This window comes from Oryctolagus cuniculus, chromosome 11 (assembly GCF_051225735.1).
Source record: "Oryctolagus cuniculus isolate XC-2025 breed Fujian yellow rabbit chromosome 11, ASM5122573v1, whole genome shotgun sequence".
Taxonomy (NCBI): Eukaryota; Metazoa; Chordata; class Mammalia; order Lagomorpha; family Leporidae; genus Oryctolagus; species Oryctolagus cuniculus.
In genome coordinates, this window is record NC_142877.1 from 68,126,236 (window position 1) to 68,146,979 (window position 20,744).

General features: G+C 41.1%; 1 protein-coding gene across 1 annotated transcript in view; it reads left to right on the forward strand.

Moving 5' to 3' along the window:
* The window catches only part of HMGA2 (high mobility group AT-hook 2), a 133,920-nt gene that overhangs the window by 27,447 nt on the left and 85,729 nt on the right, over positions 1 to 20,744 (forward strand). The gene's annotated exons all lie outside the window — the stretch shown is intronic.

The window sequence follows — 20,744 nt, forward strand, 5'->3', positions numbered from 1 at the left end:
CGTACATCCTGAAACATTTCCAGCATTGCAGTATTGGTGTATTGGTGTGCAGAGGTACTGAGTAAATAAGCAGGAGTGGGCATCTAAGTGGGAGGAAAGAGGAGCATGATCCAGAAGAGGGAGATAAGAAGAGATTTCTCCTGGGAGGGACATGAGAGGGGAGGCCTGTAGAACTGCTTGTCTTCCGATGGTCACTGCCAAGGCCTAACAAGTGAATGTCATAGACCAGTATAGCAGAGGGAAACTTTGGTTGGGATGTTGGATTTGCCTGGAGCAGAAGTGGTCCTGAGGGCTGTGACAGCCTCTCCTGGCAGGAGAGGCTGCTGGTGGTGTCTGCAGAGATGCAGGCTCAGGGGAAGCCTGGGGAGCTGTCAGTGGGATGTTGGAGAAGAGCAGCCAGGAAGTTGAGTGTCCCAGCTGGGAAAGCTGAACCGTGGAGACTGCAAGCCCTGAAACTGCGGGAGAGAAGAAGGTGGAATGGGCGTAGTAATGCTTAAGTGCATACTTACATGTGCTATTGATTTTATATTTTAAATTTGTGGAATTTACAGCTAAGAGTTTGCAGAAACTAAGAGCTGTCCCTGTATTTGTATTATATTAATCTTTGTTTTGTTGCCCTAATTCAGTTTTGTCTCATGTTTAATTATGGGTCTGAAAATACATATGTCGAGGGTGGAATTTGGTTAAATAGCCCTGCCAATTGTTTTCCATAGTTCGGTATTCCAAGCAAAGCAGCCACCATGATCCAGCTGTCTGTAGGGGATTTGTAGATGTTGGTTTCCTGAAGGCCTTTCCTCCATGGCTGCCTGTGACCCTAGCCACTGACTCACTAAGTCATTCTTGGCCTTCTAAGTCAGTGATTCTGAGCGGGCAGGGTGGTAGTGTGATGTCATGTCTGGGGCATGAGACTGTATCCTCACCGCACATAGATCCCACCCTTCCTGGTCTAGGCAGCTCCATGCGTAGTGCTTGGAGCATGGTGAGCATGCAATAAATTTAGTTGCTTCTCTTGTCTCACTCTGGATCTCGAATAAGAATATCCAAATTTGAGGATGCCACCGTTGCATTCAGTTCTCCAACTAAAATCCACAGTGACATCTGAGGCAGACGTGTGGATACGTAGTCCTAGACCCTTCCGTGAATCTAGGAAAGATGATTGCACTGAGTTTACAGCTAGACTTCCCATGCTTGTGAAGCATAATGAAATCTTTTGTGGGATAAATGAGTTTTAACTTGATGTAAAAATTTTAAATTACATGTAATATGATAACATTTGAAAGTATTTGCTGTGAAAAATAACTGATGGAGTTACAAGTTTAGAGGCATTCTTTGTTCTCCCTACTCTGTTGGTGTGTTATTGACTACACTGCCCCCACAAGGGATCAGAAGGAAGGCATTCCACATTTTCTCCAAATCTCAAGATGAGAAAAACCTCAAACTAGAAAGGAACATTTTAATAATGTAGCACATTTATTTTTTCTTTAGAAAAAATACTTTTTTGTACTTTCTCTGGTAGAGAGAAAAATTAAATTTTTTGCTTCCTTTCTCCTTTACTCTAAGTTCCAGCAAATATATTCTTATCTTTCCTATTAATTGTGATAATTGTGGATTCACATGCAGTTGTAGGAAATTACACAGAGAAATGGCTTGTATGCTTTAACCAGTTTCTCCCAATTTTGTGAAGCTATAGTACACTATTTCAACTAGGATGTTGGCATTAGTACAGTTCACTCATCACATCCAGATTTCCCATTTTATGTATACTCTGTGTGTGTGTGTGTGTTTCTGTGGGGATACATGGGTACATGCAGCCACCACCAGAGGTATTGCCTTTTAAAGCTGCTGGTTGCTTGACAGTACTCCGCACATTCACATGACGGCTGACACTAAGATGTGTCTTCTCCCCTGAATGCACCAGATCTTTGCATAGCTGTAGAAATAGGGAAAGTCGGGGCCGGCGCCGCGGCTCACTAGGCTAATCCTCCGCCTAGCGGCGCCGGCACACCAGGTTCTAGTCCCGGTTGGGGCGCCGGATTCTGTCCCGGTTGCCCCTCTTCCAGGCCAGCTCTCTGCTGTGGCCAGGGAGTGCAGTGGAGGATGGCCCAGGTGCTTGGGCCCTGCACCCCATGGGAGACCAGGAAAAGCACCTGGCTCCTGGCTCCTGGCTCCTGCCATCGGATCAGCGCGGTGCGCCGGCCGCAGCGCGCCGGCCGCGGCGGCCATTGGAGGGTGAACCAACGGCAAAGGAAGACCTTTCTCTCTGTCTCTCTCTCTCACTGTCCACTCTGCCTGTCAAAAAAAAAAAAAAAAAAAAAAAAAGAAATGGGGAAAGTGGAATCTGGCTGACGGTTCTTGTCCCTGGCTGTGCAGTTACTATTTCACTTTCCCTCGTTATAAAGTGCTGGCTGTCCAGGGAAAATCATAGGTGGGCTTGGCACACAGCTAATTACTTGCCTGGAGTAACTTACGCTTTTGTACTGCAGTAAGAGTTCTGCCAATTTCAGAGGCCAGGAAGCAAAGAGTTGGCTTAGAAATGTAGCACACCTGCTTTTCCTGAGGTCACGAAAAACATAACTATTTGAGTACCTGTTTGCTCTAGGGTTCTGAAGTTGTACAGAAATACCTCTCCCCACACACCCAGAAACTTTTGTTTTAAAATGTTCATGAGAGATACTCATCGGGGAAACTGTCCAGATAATTGTACATTGGCTGTTTGGCCTAGTCTCTAGAGTAGAACTGGGTCATCTTGACAAGGAATACCTACATTTGAGATTGCTACCATAATTTAGGCTCACCAATTTAAAAAAAAAAATATGCAACTGTCTTGCACACACACACACACACACACACACGCAAAGCCATGCTGAGATGTTAACACTGGACAGGTGGCTAAGCCACTTCTCAAGCTAAATTTGAGAAAAATTAGACTTATATTGCTCAGACTGTGAACATGAAAACTGAGAATAGTAAAGGTTTATTGTGTCTAACTCATCACTCCTGGCATCTGAGTGTTTGGTTAGATGATGATGATGATGATGGTGATGATGATGATAGTGATGATGATGACGGTGATGATGACTGGTCAAAACAACATAAATGTGATCATCACGGGAGCCTTTCAAAAGTATATTTATTATGTTTGGATCCAATGCCCTAATGAATCTAAATCCCAGCCATACTTTAGCATACAATGAGGTAAATTTCCTTTCTTTGGACTGATCCTTTTCCTCATGGAACTCCAAAAATTCATGAATTACAATTGACATTCTTTATTTTTGATGCTATTTTCTCATTTAAACATAATCTTAGTTTTAAACTCTCCAGAGACGTATTTGAGAATTTTGGGAAAACTGTGTTTAAAAGAAAAAAATTATAAAAGAATATCGGGATAGGCTGCTATTACTTCTTTTTTTAAGATTTATTTATTTATTTGAAAGTCAGAGTTACACAGAGAGAGAAGGAGAGGCAGAGAGAGGGAGAGGGGTCTTCTATTCACTGGTTCACTCCCCAATCGACCACAATGGCTGGAGCTGTGCCAACCCAAAGCCAGGAGCCAGGAGCTTCTTCCAGGTCTTCCCATGCAGAAGAAGGTGCCCAAGGACTTGGGCCATCTTCTACTGCTTTCCCAGGCCATAGGGGAGAGCTGGATCGGAAGTGGAGCAGCCGGGTCTCAAACTGGTGCCCATATGGGATGCCGGCACTGCAGGCGGCAGCTTTACCCAGTGCGTCACAGTGCCAGCGCCATCTGCTATTACTTCTATCAGACTTCTTTGGACATTATATAACCCAAATAGCTACTAGTTATTACTGGCTTAACTGCTGGTAGGGGAATGGCTGGGGGACACTTGGAAGGTGGTGGTTCTACTTCCTGCATCCTGCTCTCTATCACTGAGGTCTAAACAATGCCAGACCATACTTTGGAACTGTTGGAATGTTGGTCTGTTTGGTGAGTGTTCTTCTCCATGCTAACTCCAGATTTGGTCCAAAGGCTATATACTAGAATCCTCTCATTTCTGCAGGTGACAACATCAAAGCTGACAGTAATTAAGTGTCCAGCTCAGGGTCACGCATTCTCATCAGCTCTGACAAGAATCAGGTTTCCTGACTTCCAGTCTATTGCTTCCCAGTAACGAGCAGCTTCCTCTTACCTCACTGCCTTCCTTCATTTTCCATTTGCAGTGTTGACCACAATTCTTTCTTCCCTTAGGTCCTGTATTAGGGTTCTTTTTCTTGGGGTTGCTGTAACAAAGTACCACAAGTACGGGTGCCTTAACAGAACAGGAATTTGTTCTGTCCCATTTCTGGGAACTGGAAGGCTAAAATCAAGGAGTCAGCAGGGCCATACTCACTCCCAAGGCTATAAGGGGGACTCTGGTTCATGCTGTTTCCTTAGCTTCTGATGTGCTTGGTCAGCCTTGAGGTTGCTTGGTTGTAGCTGTGCCTCACTCAACTCTCTGCCTTTCCATGTTGTGCAGTAATCTTTCTGTCTGTGAGACTATTCTTCTCTTATGAGGCTGTCAGCCAACTTAATTAGGGTCTATCCTAACAACCTCATCTTAACTTGATTATAGCTCTAAAGACCCTGTTTTCAAATATAATCATGTGTGTAGATACAAGGTGGGTTAGGACTTTAATGTATCTTTTACTGGGACACAGTTCAACACATACTAAGTCTCTAGCTTTAAAATCATTTTTAGAACCAGGTGGGTGTTGGTAATGCAAAAGGAGAACCTGCAATGAATTTCATTAAGTGTAAAGCATCATATTCAGCATTTGCAGTTTGCTGCAATAACACATTGAAAAGATTTATGGACCATTTGGGATGTGATTTTTGAATTAATTCCCTCCTTTGAAACCATTTTTTGGGGCCCAGTTTTTTTAAGGGAGGGAACGAATAGACCTGAAAACACCTAATTTTCATTTTTCAATTTAGCATGAAAGCCGATGGTTTTTATCTAAGCTAGAAACTCTTGCAGAAAACTAGCACGGTATTTGTTTATTATTTCAGTCTTCAGTTTTAATGAAGTTTTGTCTACATGTGCAAAGCCTCTTAGCCAAGATAAAAAAGTAGAACCTTAGGATTTTTGTTGTTGTTGTTGTTGCTGTTGGTTTTGCAGCACTGAAGTCCAGAATAAAAATGCTTGCTATACAATATTTGATAGTGTGTGTACAAATTTTAAATAAAACTTAAAAAGAATAAAATCCTACTCACTCAACACTCTTCAACTGTACACATCCCCCAAAACTCTGGTTGGCTCTAAGAATTTGTGTTCAAAGACAATCTTCCTGACCTGACTCCCTTCAATATCATTTGATCAATTTGGGAGGAAATGTACATATAACTTCAATTTGTACCTTTTTCAAAAAATATTTTTTAAGCTAAGTAATGAGAATGAATTGCATGTCTTTTATTAACTTTTATGTATGTGATTCCAAATGTCCCTTTAATGTATTTTAGCTTCAAATATACCTCTTCCCATAAGGCTAGTCCCCATTTCCTATAATCTTACAGACCTAGGAGAACAATATTTTCCCTTCTGTCATTTGGATAATTACGTCCTCTGTGCTCAGTGGTGGCCTATTAACTCACATGAATACCGTGGGCTTGCAAAATAGCCTCAAATTTCCATATATTGGAACTGTGAGAATTTTCTAGAATGGTGCTTTAGCAATAATGATGGCAGTGCAGGCATTTCCTGAGGATTAATGACCAGCTGGGAGGAACCAGTGGCCCTTGGCTCTGCCTCCCAGCCAGCCATTAATTCCAAGGAAATGTCTTTTGCCGAGGTCGTTATTGCTATTATAGGCTTAAAATGGAAAAACATAATAGGCATATGAGTTATTTTTATGGATTGATGCAGTTTCCAATGGCATGTACTAATTCGAGAAAATGAATGTGTGTATGTACAATAGCAAGTCAGATCATTTGAATCCTCCCTCAGTATCCCGTATGCTTTATGACTGGTTTTACAGTTCCCTACCTTTCCCACATAGGAAAAAAGGAAGAAAATTTGATTCAGCAATTCCTGAATTGGTTTGAGGCTTAGTAGGGTTGTTCAGTGACATTTACAAGCACCAGTTTCTGTTATCAACTTCAAATAATATTCAAATTTCACATACGACCTGAAGGGAAATAAAGTTTATTTTCCAATTCTGTGATGAAAATTATTTTTTGAATAAATGCTGCCAAAAATGGGGGTGGGGAACCTCTGTAATGATTTTATTGTGTTTCTTTAATTTTTCTCCTGCAGTTGGCTTAATAGGCAGCCTTGTATTTACATACTGAATCCACAAGAGAGTAATGTGCACCCTAGTTATCCCATATTCCAGGGTTTTATTGTTATTTCCAATTTTGGGGTCTATTTCTATTTAAGAGGCATGGTGGGTAGGGGTGGGTGGGAGAGACAAGCAACAGATAGAGAGAGCTTCCACCTGCTGGTTTACTCCTGAAATGCTTATAATGGCTAGAGCTGTGCAGGAACTGAAGCCAGGAGCTGGGAACATAATCCAGGTTTCCCACAGACATGGAAGGAATTGTTATCTGAGCCATCACTGTCTCCTTCCGGGGTCTGCATCAGCAGGAAGCTGAAGTCAGGAGCCCAAGCCTGGAACCAAATCCAGGCACCTTGTTGTGGAATGTGAATGTCTTAACCTCTAGGCTTAAATGCTTGCTCCCCATTGCAGGGTTTTAAAAAAGTACAGCAATAATGGGAAATCCTTCAACACAAAACCACAAAAAATTCTTCTAAATCTAAAGCCAAAGAGTCAGATGTTGCCCGTCATGTTCCTTTCTGATTCTTTTGAAGAGCTAGTCCTTGTACTTCTACTGTGATTTAGATGAATGGGCCTGTTGCACTATTTCATTATTAACAAAGCTTTTCAAATACATTATGAAAATCATAAAAGGGCAAACCTTGACAATCCTGGAATAATGCCACCCATGATCTTATGGAAAAGTGAGTTTGTGTCACCCAGGCATGGTGTCTGGGGACCGTTTTTACCTATCGTGAGTTGGCATGCTATGTTGGCATCGGCTATGTTCCAGGCTCGGTGGGGGATTTAAAAACTTGCAGGACACAGGTCTGCACTAAATGAAACAAGAATCAAACCAAGGCCTTTTTTTCCTGGTGGGCCTTCAAGATCTTGTCCCACTTCTCTTCTTTCTCTACCAAATTTAACTTACACTCTCAAAATAACCTATGGTATCTGTATGATAACTCCACCTATTACTTGCCTGTTTTTCATGCATATACCTTGAGCCTCCCCTAATCTTGTTACATGTGTGTTCTGAAGTCACTTCCAGATTTTTCTTTCATGTCATGATTCCATCATGTCATTTTTCTCTTCAGAAACTACTAACTGGCTGAATAATTTGTAAATTTTTCTGTCTTCATGAATAGAATTATTTGGCTCTTGCTTTGTTATTTTCCTCATTTTATGGAGCCAAGTGAGTAGATTTTCTATTCTGTAAACAGGACTGATACTTTCTCAGCTTCACTTTTTTCCTGGAATCTCATTCTCCCTGTGTCAGCTGTTTAACATCCTCAAAGCCCAGGTCAGAGGTGGTCTCTCAGGCACTAGCCCCTGACTCTCCTGTCAGAGTGGGCTGTCTCCTCACAGAGCATAGAACCACATTATAAATGCTTTCGTCATCGCATTATCCATTTTCTCTTGTGCTGATACTTTTGAGCATTTCTTATTTTTTAAAAAAGTTTTATAAGCTCGTTAAGATTTTTGCATTTTCTTCAAAACTTAGGACAGTGGTACACAGTTGTTGCTTAATACATGTTTGTTGAATGGACAAAAAAAATTACATGGCTGGTTACTCGGGTCATTCTCACAAAAAGATTTCTTAAACTGTGTAATTGGAAGTTTATAAGAAAGTATTTCCACAGTATTATGTCATTAATTACTGTACCCTGAGGAATTATTGCTACTGCTAATCTCTTGGAGCCAATGGTTAGAAACATAAATATAATTGACATTAACACTGCTACTGCACTCAATGAGATTACAAAATAGAAAGTTGACCTAGAAGCAGATATTGGAGAAATGTCTTCAACGATAACAAAATACAGGACATATTGTTTGGCTTGGTTCAGGGATGCAGTCTGGATGAGGCTGTCCACCGGGGCATTTGACAGCATGGTGGTCAGCTCCTATGTGGGATGGGAAAGAGGTGGTTCTCTTTTGGGAGAGTTTTCCTCTAAATCATAAAACAAACAATGCATCAATGATAGATTAAAAAAGAAAAATAAGTTAAAGAAATAATACTTGCTGATTGGTATGGAAAAATGAGTTCCATGTGAAAAACTTATGTATGTGAATGTATTTCTTATTTTTTAATCACTGTTTTAGATATGTGGAACACTACATTCAGGAAATAAATTAGTTTTTTTCCTGTCAAAATATTGTATTGGTGTTTCTTCTCTTTTTAAGGTATGTCAGTTTCTCCTAAATTGGTTAAAACCTACATATTATCTATATTTAAAAGTGTCTTGTAAATAAATTCTTAAGAGTAAATCAAGGCCGGTGCCGCGGCTCATTTGGCTAATCCTCCGCCTGCGGCGCTGGCACACTGGCTTCTAGTCCCGGTCGGGGCACCGGATTCTGTCCCGGTTGCCCTTCTTCCAGGCCAGCTCTCTGCTGTGGCCTGGGGGTGTAGTGGAGGATGGCCCAAGTCCTTGGGCCCTGCACCCCATGGGAGACCAGGAGAAGCACCTGGCTCCTGGCTTCGGATCAGCGCGGTACGCTAGCCGTGGCGGCCATTGGAGGGTGAACCAATGGCAAAGGAAGACCTTTCTCTCTGTCTCTCTCTCACTATCCACTCTGCCTGTAAAAAAAAAAAAGTAAATCGAGTAAAGAAATATTCAGTGTATGAAAAGATAATACTTTGAAATTTAGCCTATCAACATACTTTTTGAAAAATATGAATTTATGCATGGACATGTTACTAATTTCATAGTGTAACTTGAAAATGTAAAGGATATTAACAAAAGAATAAGTATTGGATATGTTTACCTTTTCTTGCAGTCTTATAGCAAGCTTGCTAAAACACACGTATACACACACACACACACACATACACACTACAGCCTCAAACAATAGAGCATTGATTTCTACCTGCTTACTTCTCTCCTGCCTCCCACAATCAGTACCACACGACTACTACAAATAGGCTGAAATATTTTAGGTAGTTTTACATTTTTACTACACAAGAATTGAGGAAAAGCTAAATTATCCTGAAAATGCATACTGTTTTAGAACAATTGATCTACTTGGGTATACAATTTAGAGTCCAAGTGTTAGAAATCTCTTGTACACCAAACACATTTATTTATTTAAAGATTTATTTATTGGGGCCAGTGCTGTGGTGTGATGGGTAAAGCTACTACCTACATTGCCAGCATCCCATATGGGTGCCGGTTTGAGTCCCGGCTGCTCCACTTTCAATGCAGTTCTCTGTTATGTCCTGGGAAAGCAGTAGAAGATGGGCCCTGCACCCGCATGGGTGGAAGAAGCTCCTGGCTTCTGGCTTTGGATCGGCACAGCTCCAGCCATTGTGGCCAATTGGGCAATGAACCATCAGATGGAAGACTTCGCTTTCTCTCTATATATATATATTTTAATAAAAATAAAGATTTATTTATTTACTTGAAAGGCAGAGTTACAGAGAGAGGGGGAGAGAGAGAGAGGTGAGAGAAAGAGGGAGAGAAAGAGAGAGAGAGAGAGGGAAAAGGAATCTTCCATCCGCTGGCTAACTCTCCAAATGACTGAAACAGCTGGGGCTGAGCCAGGCCAAAGCCGAGAGCTGGGAACTCAGTCCCAGTCTACCACATAGGTGCGGGAGCACAAGCACTTGATCCATCTTCTGCTGCTTTCCCGGGTACATTAGCAGGGACCAGGATCAGAAGTGGAGCAGCCAGAATTCTAACCTGAGGCCCATAAAGATTGCCAGTTTTGCAGGAAGCAGCTTAACCCATTGTGCCACAACATTGGCCCCACACCAAAATATTTAAAAGTGTTAAGGATCAAGGATTATACCTGTACTACAAACCTGGGTCAGTTGGTGGATGGCCAGAAACCAAACTATGAGGAAAAACTCAGGAAAAAGAAGACTGGATGCAGAGTTCCAGGCAGAGCCGAAGCTCTCATATATTTAGTTATGTAGGTGTGAAGTATCACAGAGATAGCTAAGCCAAAGATAAAGATTTGGGAGCCATTAATGGTATAGGAGCTGAAACCGTGAAGGTCCACAAGAATAAGGATACAGAAATGAAGAAGTAATGGGTGCCATTGCACAACATGGAGATAAAAGCTAGGTTTGTCAGCTACCAACAGTGTCTTGTGTATCAGTAGTCATAACTACATCTTTCTCCAGCTGTCTCATCAAACACAAGAACTAAAGTAGGGTTCCCTGGCCCCCTCATGCTTAGCTCATCACAATCAGCACAGTTGTTACTTCTCTATTAGTTCACTAGACTTAGCTCACCATTGAGGAATACTGAAAACAGCAGCAAACCCTAAATTTGGGGGATGCTATCAACACTCAGGGAGAACGGGAATGAGACTGCGGAGAATCCTTTTGGGCCAGATCATTAAGTCACAGCAAGTGACATTCCATTTTCCATCTGGAAAACTTAAAGTTTTGTTGTGCAATTAGCTTTACAGGATGGAACATTTCTGTTAGTTTACTAAAAACTGCTAAGCCAAAATAGGGCACAAGTGCAAGTGCTGGTCCCAGAAGCTGGCTACACCTTCCTTTCTGCAGTACTAACTGAACGTCTGTAAAGAAGAGTGAAAAGTCCCCGATGTGTTTAAACTGACTGCCTTGGCTCCAAGGATCATTGGATTTCAAAAGGAAAAAAAAAAAAAAAAAAACACACACACACACACAACCAACCAACCTACAGCAATATCCTTTGCCTGGATCCGATGGTGAGAAACTTGAGTTGTAAAAGACATGTAAGATTTTCACATGAATGGTTCAGGAGCACCAGGCTCTATGCCCAGCCAATCTCTCCATCCTACCAGAGATCTTAGTCTTCAGATCATAGTCGTGGTAACCTTCACACCAAACAGACAACATGAGGCTTTCAAACCTTTTGGAGGGTTCAGTGTTTCTAGGTAAGATGGCTTGACACAAGGAGTCACAGTTGTGCCCGATATTGGCTAAGTGGTTTTAGCAACCCAACAAAAATACTGTATTCTGCAGAGCTAATGGGAGAACAAAACCTTAACTTCTTCAGATAGAAAACAGGATCCCCAAACACGCTGAAGGGAGAAGTGTTCAAACAGCTCCATGAATATTATGTATGCCCAGTAAACATTTACGATCATATTTAGGTCCAAGCAGCATGAGAGATTTTGTGCTGGTAGTTGTTGATGAGTGCCACAAATAGGAATCCTTTATATCTGAGGTCACCATAATAACTAAGTAGGGCCTATTTCCACTGTTCTTGTTAGTTTCCAACCTGCTAGCCATGTTTAGACTCCACGGACTCCAGGATTCCTAATTCACAGAACACCCCAGAGAACAGGTAAGTGCTTTTCAGAAAAAGCAAACGTAAACAAGGAATTTTAAGAGGTTTCAAGAATGCCACATAGTAAGCAACATGCTAATTAGTAGCCCAACTGTCAATTTCAGTGAGTAGTGTTATAAAGACAAAAATCACATAGCCAGAAACAGAATTATGATTATTAGGAAAATAATAGTGTTTTCTTGTGCCTCCTTGAAATCTCCTTGTATGTTATTAACTCCATTGTTTGCTGTTTTGTAGGTAGCACACTGTCACTTTGTATTTGGCAAGGAATGCCACTTTACTATTAACAGCCATGATAGTTTTTTTGTTTGTTTGTTTGTTTGTTTGTTTGTTTGTTTTTTTGACAGGCAGAGTTAGACAGTGAGAGAGAGAGAGAGACAAAGAGAAAGGTCTTCCCTTTGCTGGCCCACCCCGCAAATGGCCGCCATGGCCAGCGCTATGCCGATCCAAAGCCAGGAGCCAGGTGCTTCCTCCTTGTATCCATGTGGGTGCAGGGCCCAAGCACTTGGGCCATCCTCCACTGCCTTCCCGGGCCACAGCAGAGAGCTGGACCGGAAGAGGAGCAACCGGGACAGAATCCAGTGCCCCAACTGGGACTAGAACCCGGAGTGCCGGTGCCGCAGGTGGAGGATTAGCCCAGTGAGCTGTGGCGCTGGCCAGCCATGATAGTTTTTAATATAAGGAAGTTTTTTAACATATTGGAAAAAATGACTTGCATTCATGAAACTAACATTAATATTGTGATGATAATGTAATCCTCTTTTCCTAGGATATACTGCAAATGATTTTATAGTGTTCATATTTAACATACATAGTAGGTTTGGATTATATATGCAGTGATTATTGAATAGCAGCATAAAATTGTCCGTGGCCTTTTTTTTTAATATTTATTTATTTATTTATTTGAAAGACAGAGAGAAAGAGCGAGATCTTCCATTTTCTGGTTTACTCCCCAAATGGCCATAATGGCTGGGGTTGGCCAACCTAAAGCCGAGAGATTAGAACTGCATTTGTGTCTCACATGGGTGGCAGGGACCCACTGCTTTTCCAGGCATTTTAGCAGTGAGCCCTATTGGAAGTAGAGCAGCCGGGACTTGAGCCAGTGCTCCAACATAGAATGCTGGTGTTGCAAGCAGCTTACACTGCTGCACCACAACACATATTTCTTAACTTACTTAACTGTGATTAGAATTGTTTTGATCCATTTTATTGACTTTATCTCTCTGGCACACGGGTGTGATTTTACTGGATTTCACAAGGGTGAGATTTTTGTACTATGTATTTATAGGTAGAAATCCAAGTTACTCTGTAATAATTAAATATGCATTGAAAATATTATAGATGCTAAGGTAACTCTTACATTGAGCTTAAATCTAAGCTCATCTTCAGGCTTTCTGAAGTTTTAAATTAGAACTGGAGTATACTATAGAATGACATTTTTCTGTTTCTCCACCATCAAGATAGCAAGATGCTCATTCTCAGCATCTTTATCCCCACCAATTTTCAAGCAATAGTGACTGGCTAAAATCGTGGAGAATCAAAGTTTGTGAATTCTAAACATCATACCAAATATAAAATTTCTTTGTGTCCCAGGAAGGTAGGTCCCCATATTGGAGAGAAAGAGTTCAAAAACATAGGAGGAGGGGAATTGGAAATGACTCCTAGAGAGACATCTGTTTATTCACTCAACCAACACAGATCACATCCCAGCTCATGCTGGGCTCTGGGCTGGATATTGGAGAGGCACTGCAGATCATCTGGAGGTGCCTGCTCTTAGTGCTCTGACATTCTAGCAAAGTATTGTATGTGATGGGCTAGCTATTTAAAAAAGAAAGCTGGTAATTTCAAGGAGTGATAACAGCAAAGAAGGAAAGTGAACCAAGTTAATGTGATGGAGAACAATGAGGGAGAGAGACTAAGTGGGCTTGATGGAGGAGGTCATGTGTGAGCCTACAGCCCTGAAGGACAAGAAGGAGCCAGGTTGTTGTGGTAGATCGTTGCTGACATTGACAGCAAACAGGAGAGAAGAACTAACTGAGCCTTCACTTACTTTTTTTTTTTACCCCTTGGGTTATGAAAAATGACACAGGCAGAACACTTGCAGGTATATTAAGAGGCAGGTAAAAGGCAAAATGATTCATTGTGTCTGTTCTTTTGGTAACATCTGCATGACTATTTGCAAACCTCAAAGTGAAATGAATGTTACCTCTTCTACTGTAGCCTTCCTCTCACTCTTCATCACAAATTTAAGGAAGCAATCATTAATGCAGATATTTTTTTAACATTGCAAACTTTATTTGTAATTTTAACTGACTTACAAAGTTGTACATTATTTATAGGATTAGGATCCTATTTGATGTTTCTGTACATGTGTACACCATAATACCCAATCAGGGCAAATATTTCCTCAAACATTTCACATTTCTTTATACTGGACACATTCAAATTGCTTTCTTCTAGTTAACTATGATGACTTAAAAAGTTACTGGCACCTAACTGAGATATGTATCAATATTGCTTCTCTACTGCTGTTTTCTCTGTAGAGGAGTGGTTTGGGGAGGGAAGAGGGAGAGGAAGGGAAGAAGTCAGTTCTGTTTTTCTGGTTTCTGGACACTACAGAAGAATACATTAGAGGGGAAAAGAGAGTTTGTGAAGAAAGACGTGGAAAGAGATATGCAAGATTTCTTATCTTTGAGTTTAATTACCTGCTCACATGAACAAAAAAATGTGGGCCTTATGGATTTAGGACCTACCATTCATCTTAGCTGAAGTATCTGTACAGACCTTAGGGCACAAACTGTGTAGAAATAGCTGCTTGTCCTGTTTGACTGATGAGCAGAAGTCCAGCCTACAGAGGCCTTGGATTCTTGTCTGACTTTGTGTGCTGATGAGAATGTCTTTGCTTTTGGATGGATCCAAGGACAGCATGAAAATCCAGGGGACTTCTCAGGAAGAGAAACTTCTAGGAACTTAATCTGCTAAGAGTAGAGTCAGGAACCAGCACACTTGGGGTGGTATCTGAGCAGGAGTCATCGGAACTGGCTGTCCAGTCTTCCCTGGGTAAGTGTTTATTATGTTCAAGTTACAGAACTAATTACTGTGAAAATACATAAAGGAATGAGAAGACGGAAACCCTATCCTCATGATACTGACAAATCAGTTGGACTGAGTATGCATGAATCAACTAAAGAACACTTCTGCCAAGTTCAAATTGTGTAAAAGTAGAGGATATGAGTCTTGTGGGGACACAGAGCTGAGGCATGAGCTATTAGTCAGTACTGGAAGGCTGTCTACAAGGGAAGGATTTTGGGTGGAGTTTTGAAGGAAGTGAGGAAAAGATTTACATTAATGTACATAAAGTTTGCCACCTACACAAGACTGCAAGCATCTTTAGAGCAAAGACATGTTTTTTTCTTCCATATTCACAGAATTCCCTTGCTTCTTGTTTGGCTCTTTATTACAGGATTTACCAAGAGTTAGATGGCTGGACTTGGGCACCATGTTGTTAAACTGGTTCTAGTTTGGAGTGGGAGTTTAGTCTAGTGGTTAAGACACTCTTGTTCCATATCAAAGTGCATCGCTTTGATCGTTGGCTCTGGCTCCTCAGCCCAGCTCCCTGCCTATGCAGACCCTTGGAGGTAGCAGAGATGGCTCAAGTTGAGTTTCTGCCACCTACAAGGGAGACCTGGATTGAGTTCTCAGCTCTGAGCTTCAGCCAAGGAGAAGCTCAGAGGCTGTGGGGGAGTGGACCAGCTAATGGGAGCTCATTGTCTCTGTCTCTTTCTTTATGCCTCTATGTCTCTCAAATAAATAAATGAAAATTTTACTTTAAAAATTTAATTAAACTTTGGTCTTCTATTCTGTCACCAGCCACAGCACAAAGTGAAACAGACATCACAAGTGCCTTCTAGATTTGTGCTTTTGTCTTAAGAGGTTCATTCTCTCTCTTTTTTTTTTTTTTTCCTTTTTTTGAGCTTTGTCTCCCTCCAATTGTGCTCACAAAAGAATCTCTGCATCTGAGAAGGAGCAAATATCCAGTAACCTTCTGCAGCTGGCCTCACTAAAAGGGGAGACTCTGTTGAATGCCACTGGAAATGTAAGGATCTCTTGTGACAGTGAGGTCTCAGGAGAAAACTAGTGGTTAAATTGCTAAGTTCTTTGAGTCTGAAGCTTTTTTCACTTGCTGCACAGATAAGTGCCTGATCTTGCAGTATCATGTTTCTGACTTCTTTGTTCTGCTTTCATTTTTTTTTTCAAAATGCCATTTTCATTTGTTCGTGGAGTTCAGAACATGTCATAGAGCTTCTCTGAGCGGTAGGTGGTTTTACAGAGCAAACGGAGAATGAAAACTAAATATCATCCTGGAAGCAGTCCATTACGAGCAGGGAAGAGTCAGATTACGTTCCAGTCTTGGCTGTGTCTGAACATGAAACAGGAACGGGAGAACTGAGGCAATGAGTCATCTCATTTGGGTCCAAAACACCATTTACCTTGAATATAGAAGAAACTTAAAACAAGAGTTTCTTCTTATAGATACTGCATTGGTAATTGCTGCTTTCTCTGTGGTTCTTGTCCAACCCAGTACATCTTAAAGGATGGTTTAGTGAATCATGAGATGGCACAAAAACCCAGATCTTGTCCATCTTGCCTGTTCTGAATTTCTTCACCTGAATACTCTTTAGAATTGATAGGAATGCTGATATCAATTTTAATAAGTTGTCAACTAAGTAATTAGTGGTGTGTATTGGTAATTCTTGAGAGAACAATAGAATCATTTCATTTTGAAGTTAAAAGAAAATTAAGAATTTGTACCAAAACCAAAATATAGTCAACGTCATATTATAAATACCAGTGCCCCATGTACGTTGTGTACAAGTGAATCTAACTGATTATCACTGATTCTTTGTTTCATACACTTTAGGAAATTGGCATTGGTAGGCAGTTACACTTTCTTGATGAATGAGCCAAAAACACCTTTGCAAAACATTCAGCTGATGAAAAGATTAGCTAGAAAGCATCTAGGATGTTCTTTTATGATTCAATTAGTTCAAATCAATATCAAGTAGATTTTGATTCAGTTTTTTATGGGGTTTCCTGAACCAAATTACTTTATGCTTGAAATAGCATACTGCCATCACCATAATCACATACATTCATAAATCAAAGCAAAATTAGAGAAAGAATATGATGTATCACAGAGCAACTCAGACAGGTGACAGTTGCAACTAGGAAATGGAAAAGAAACACAATGGTTGTATTTCAGGGACCATACTCTGAAAATGGGAGCTCTCATAGCATTTAAAGTCCCACCTGGTGAGTTGATGGACCCTGCAGTCTAATCTAATGTCCTTGTCCACACCCACTTCTTGCTGTCTCCTGACCTTACCATGGAGAAATTGAAGAGGATGCCATCAATAGGGTCACTCCATTCACTTTCCCATAGAATGAGCTAGAGGCTGCTTCTCTATTAATGTGTGTAAGGAAGAATAATCAAGAAAGACAATTTGGGACTGGTGCTGTGGCACAGTGGTTTAAGCCGTGTTCTGCAGTGCCGGCATCCCATACGGCTGTTCCACTTATGATCCAGCTCCCTGCTAAATGGCCTGGGAAATCAGCATGTGATGGCCCATGTGCTTGGAGGACTTGGAAGAAGCTCCTGGCTTCAGCCTGGCCCAGCCCTGACTGTTGTGGCCATCTGGGAAGTGAACCAGCGGATGGAAGATCTCTCTTTCTCTCTCTGTCTCTCTCTCTCCCTCTTTCTCTGTATTTCCGACTTATAAATAAATAAATAAACCTTTAAACAAAGCACAATTTACATTTCATCCCATGTGCACCATTTTGAGCATCGTTTCACACTGTAGGCGATATAAATAGAGGCATTTAAGTATAATCTTGTTTAAGATTCTTAATCAAGACTTATTAAATGCCTACCAAATACCTGATTATTCTAGAGACCTTAAAATAGAACTGTAAATGCACATTTGATTGACAATTTTATAAAGGGAGAAGATGAGTCTGAGAAAAATTTAAGTAACACACACAGATACACAAGCTTGAAAGTATTAAGACTGAAAATTAACCCAGGTCCATCAGACTTCATAGCCTATGATTTTCTAAACCATGTGGCAAGCTCAGTTAGAAAGATTATGGAAACCTTTGAATTTCAGCTCTTCTTATACTTAACTTTAGGCTTGAAAACATTGGTTATGCTTTATAAAGAATGCAATGCTCACCATTCTAATTAATATTATTTAATAAACACTTATTGAGCACTTTAACCTGTATATGCAGCTCATTGTTGTAGGCTTTTGTGTAAGCAAACAAAATAGGGTACTTAGCTTCAAGAACTTACAGTATAGAAATGCATGCCCTGGGGCTGGCGCTGTGCTGTAGTAGGTTAAGCCTCTGCCTGCAGTGCCAGCATCCCTTATGGGCACCAGTTCGAGTCCTGGCTGCTCCACTTCTGATCTAGCTCCCTGCCAATGGCCTGGGAAAGCAGCAGAAGATGGCCCAAGTCCTTGGGCCCCTGCACCCATGTGGGAGATCTGAAAGAAGTTCTTGGCTCCTGGCTTCAGATCAGCCCAGCTCAGGCCGTTGTGACCATTTGGGGAGTGAATCAGCGGATGGAACACCTTTCTGCCTTTCTTTCTCTCTCTCTGTCAGTTATTCTGCCATTCAAATAAATCTTTAAAAAAAAGTGAGAAAATAAAAAAAAAAAAAAAGAAACACATGCCCATACCAGTCCTGTGTATTTTGAACTCCAACTATGTGTTAGATGTTATGCTAGGTGCATTAGAAACTTTGTCTTACCTTGTTATTTAATCTTTACAAGATCTTTGTCAGTTTGTGGCTTTATAAAATTTTTACCAAAAGCTAGATCATGTGGTCTTTATTCCAACTAGGGAAAGCTTTGTAACAAAGAGGAGTAATACTTCAGCTGAGACCTAAAGAAGGAATGGACAACTGGAAGAGGGATTTTCCTGGAGAGAGCCTTCCATGCCATGTGAAAAGTAGAAACAGATCAATGCAGGCAGGGAAGTGCACGGATATTCAAAAAAGAGCACCTAGTTTGGGTTGGATAGTGTAAATTAGGATCATAGCCTGGGTAACATGGTGCCTGCAGACAATGAACCTAAACAGTAAGTGATAATAGATCACATGGGCTTCGTATAGCATGTATAAGGAGACTGGATGCTATAGGAAGTGGGAAACTTAAAGATTTCTAAAGCAAAAGGACAGGTCAAATCTTATTTCATTTAGAAAAAATGCAGACTCAGTCAAACTCTATATCATTAGCCATAGTTTAAAGATCAGTGTGTCGTAATTACTAGCTACACTAATTTTCTTCTTTAGAAATCAGTTTTTTTAAAAAAAGATTTATTTATTTTATTTGAAAGAGTTACAGAGAGAAAAAGAGGTCTTCCATCTGCTGGTTCACTCCCCAAATGGCCACAACAGCTGTGCCAATCCGAAGCCAGGAGCTTCTTCTATGTTTCCCCAAAAGGGAGCAGGAGCCCAAGGACTTGGACCATCTTCTACTGCTTTCCCAGGCTATAGCAGAGAGTTGGATCGGAAGTGGAGCTGCCAGGACTTGGACTGGCATCCATACGGGATGCTGGCACTGCAGGTGGCAGCTTTACCCACTATGTCATAGTGCCAGCCCCAGCAATCAGTTTTTATAGTATGTATTTATAGTACAGGTCTGTGCATTTTTAAATGGTTGAAAGAATCCAAAAGAATAGTAATATTTTGTGACATGTGAAAATTATGTGAGATTCAAGTGCCAGTATCAACAAATAAAGTTTAAGTGGACACAGTCACTCCTGTTTGTTCACATGTTGTCGCTGGCTACTTTTGTATGAAAGTGGCAGATCGAAACCTGCCAGAGGCCATCTGACCAACAAAACCTAAAATATTTACTAAAATATATGACCCATAACAATGTGTCTTTTGGCCCTCTTGATACATCTAAATGGGTTTCTTACTTTTGGTGTGTGAATGGAAAATGATTTAAGTTTATTAATAGAAGAAACCTTTAGCTGTGTCTTCTGATATTTTTCCCCTTCTCTTGAGAATTTTGACTGTTCTCTATCTAGATTCTTAAAACTGAAAAATAATGAGGTGGAATATGTTTTATCCATTACTGTACGCCTTTCCTCTGGGAATTCTGAAAGTGTGGTTTTCCCTTTAGGTTAGAGAACCACATTCTTTTTCTAGGCGCACTCCATTTTTAGTGCACACTCAAGACTGTCAGCTCTACAGAACAATGTACTTCATAGAGTCTCTTAAAAAATCTCTTCCAGGTCAATGTCTGCCTGTCCCTCAGTCCAGTTAGTTTTTGTCTGAAAGCTCAGGATAGCAGAATAATCTTTGATTATGAACAATGTACTTAACTTTTCTATTTGGCTTGCTAATGTCGCAGTAACCTACCAATGAGAAATTGGAAGCTGTTAAAGATTTCTGAGCAGGAGAATGATAGATCAAAGCCTGTGTGCTTGACAGTTTTACATCACTGTGTCATGCCTTTCTTGGATCAAGGGGGCATTGGGTCTGGCCAAAGGAGGTGGCGGACAGTCCACCTGAAATTTGTAGGCTGAAGCCATTCTGAAGTGGCAGGGAGGCAACATAATGCCAAATGCAAGCTGCTTTCCTCTGTGTGTGTTTCAGCCACTCCTGATCTGGCTTCCACCCCCTTCATCCTTCATAGAGCACCCTACCCCACAGGAAGTACTCTAAATTAGGCCACCAGATGCCTCTAAACTACACAATCCAAAGGCCACATCTCACTCCTCATCCTGGTGGGTTTTCTGAAATTTCCAGCATGTCAGCAGTGCTTCCCTATTTCAAACCTGCCCTCCTTAGATCCCAGAACAAAAACTTGTCCTCGAATCTCATTGGATCTGCCAGGATCTTCTCTCTCTACCTGCCCTCTGCATGTTGCTCATCTCCAGGGCTGTGTCTCAAGTCCTCTCTATTTTTCACAGTATGTATTCATTCTCGACCAGCTCTCTCATGTCTGAGTTTCAGTGACTGTATTCTTAGTTTATTTGAGAGTGTCATTGTCCACCTTGATTCCCTTCTTTATCCAGTTTCAACACTCACACAGTCTTGTCATTTATTGCTCCTAGCTATACCCAGAGCCATGTGTTTCGAGTTTTCCTTTTCGCCGTTGCCACTGGTATTTTCTTTGCACAGGCCCTC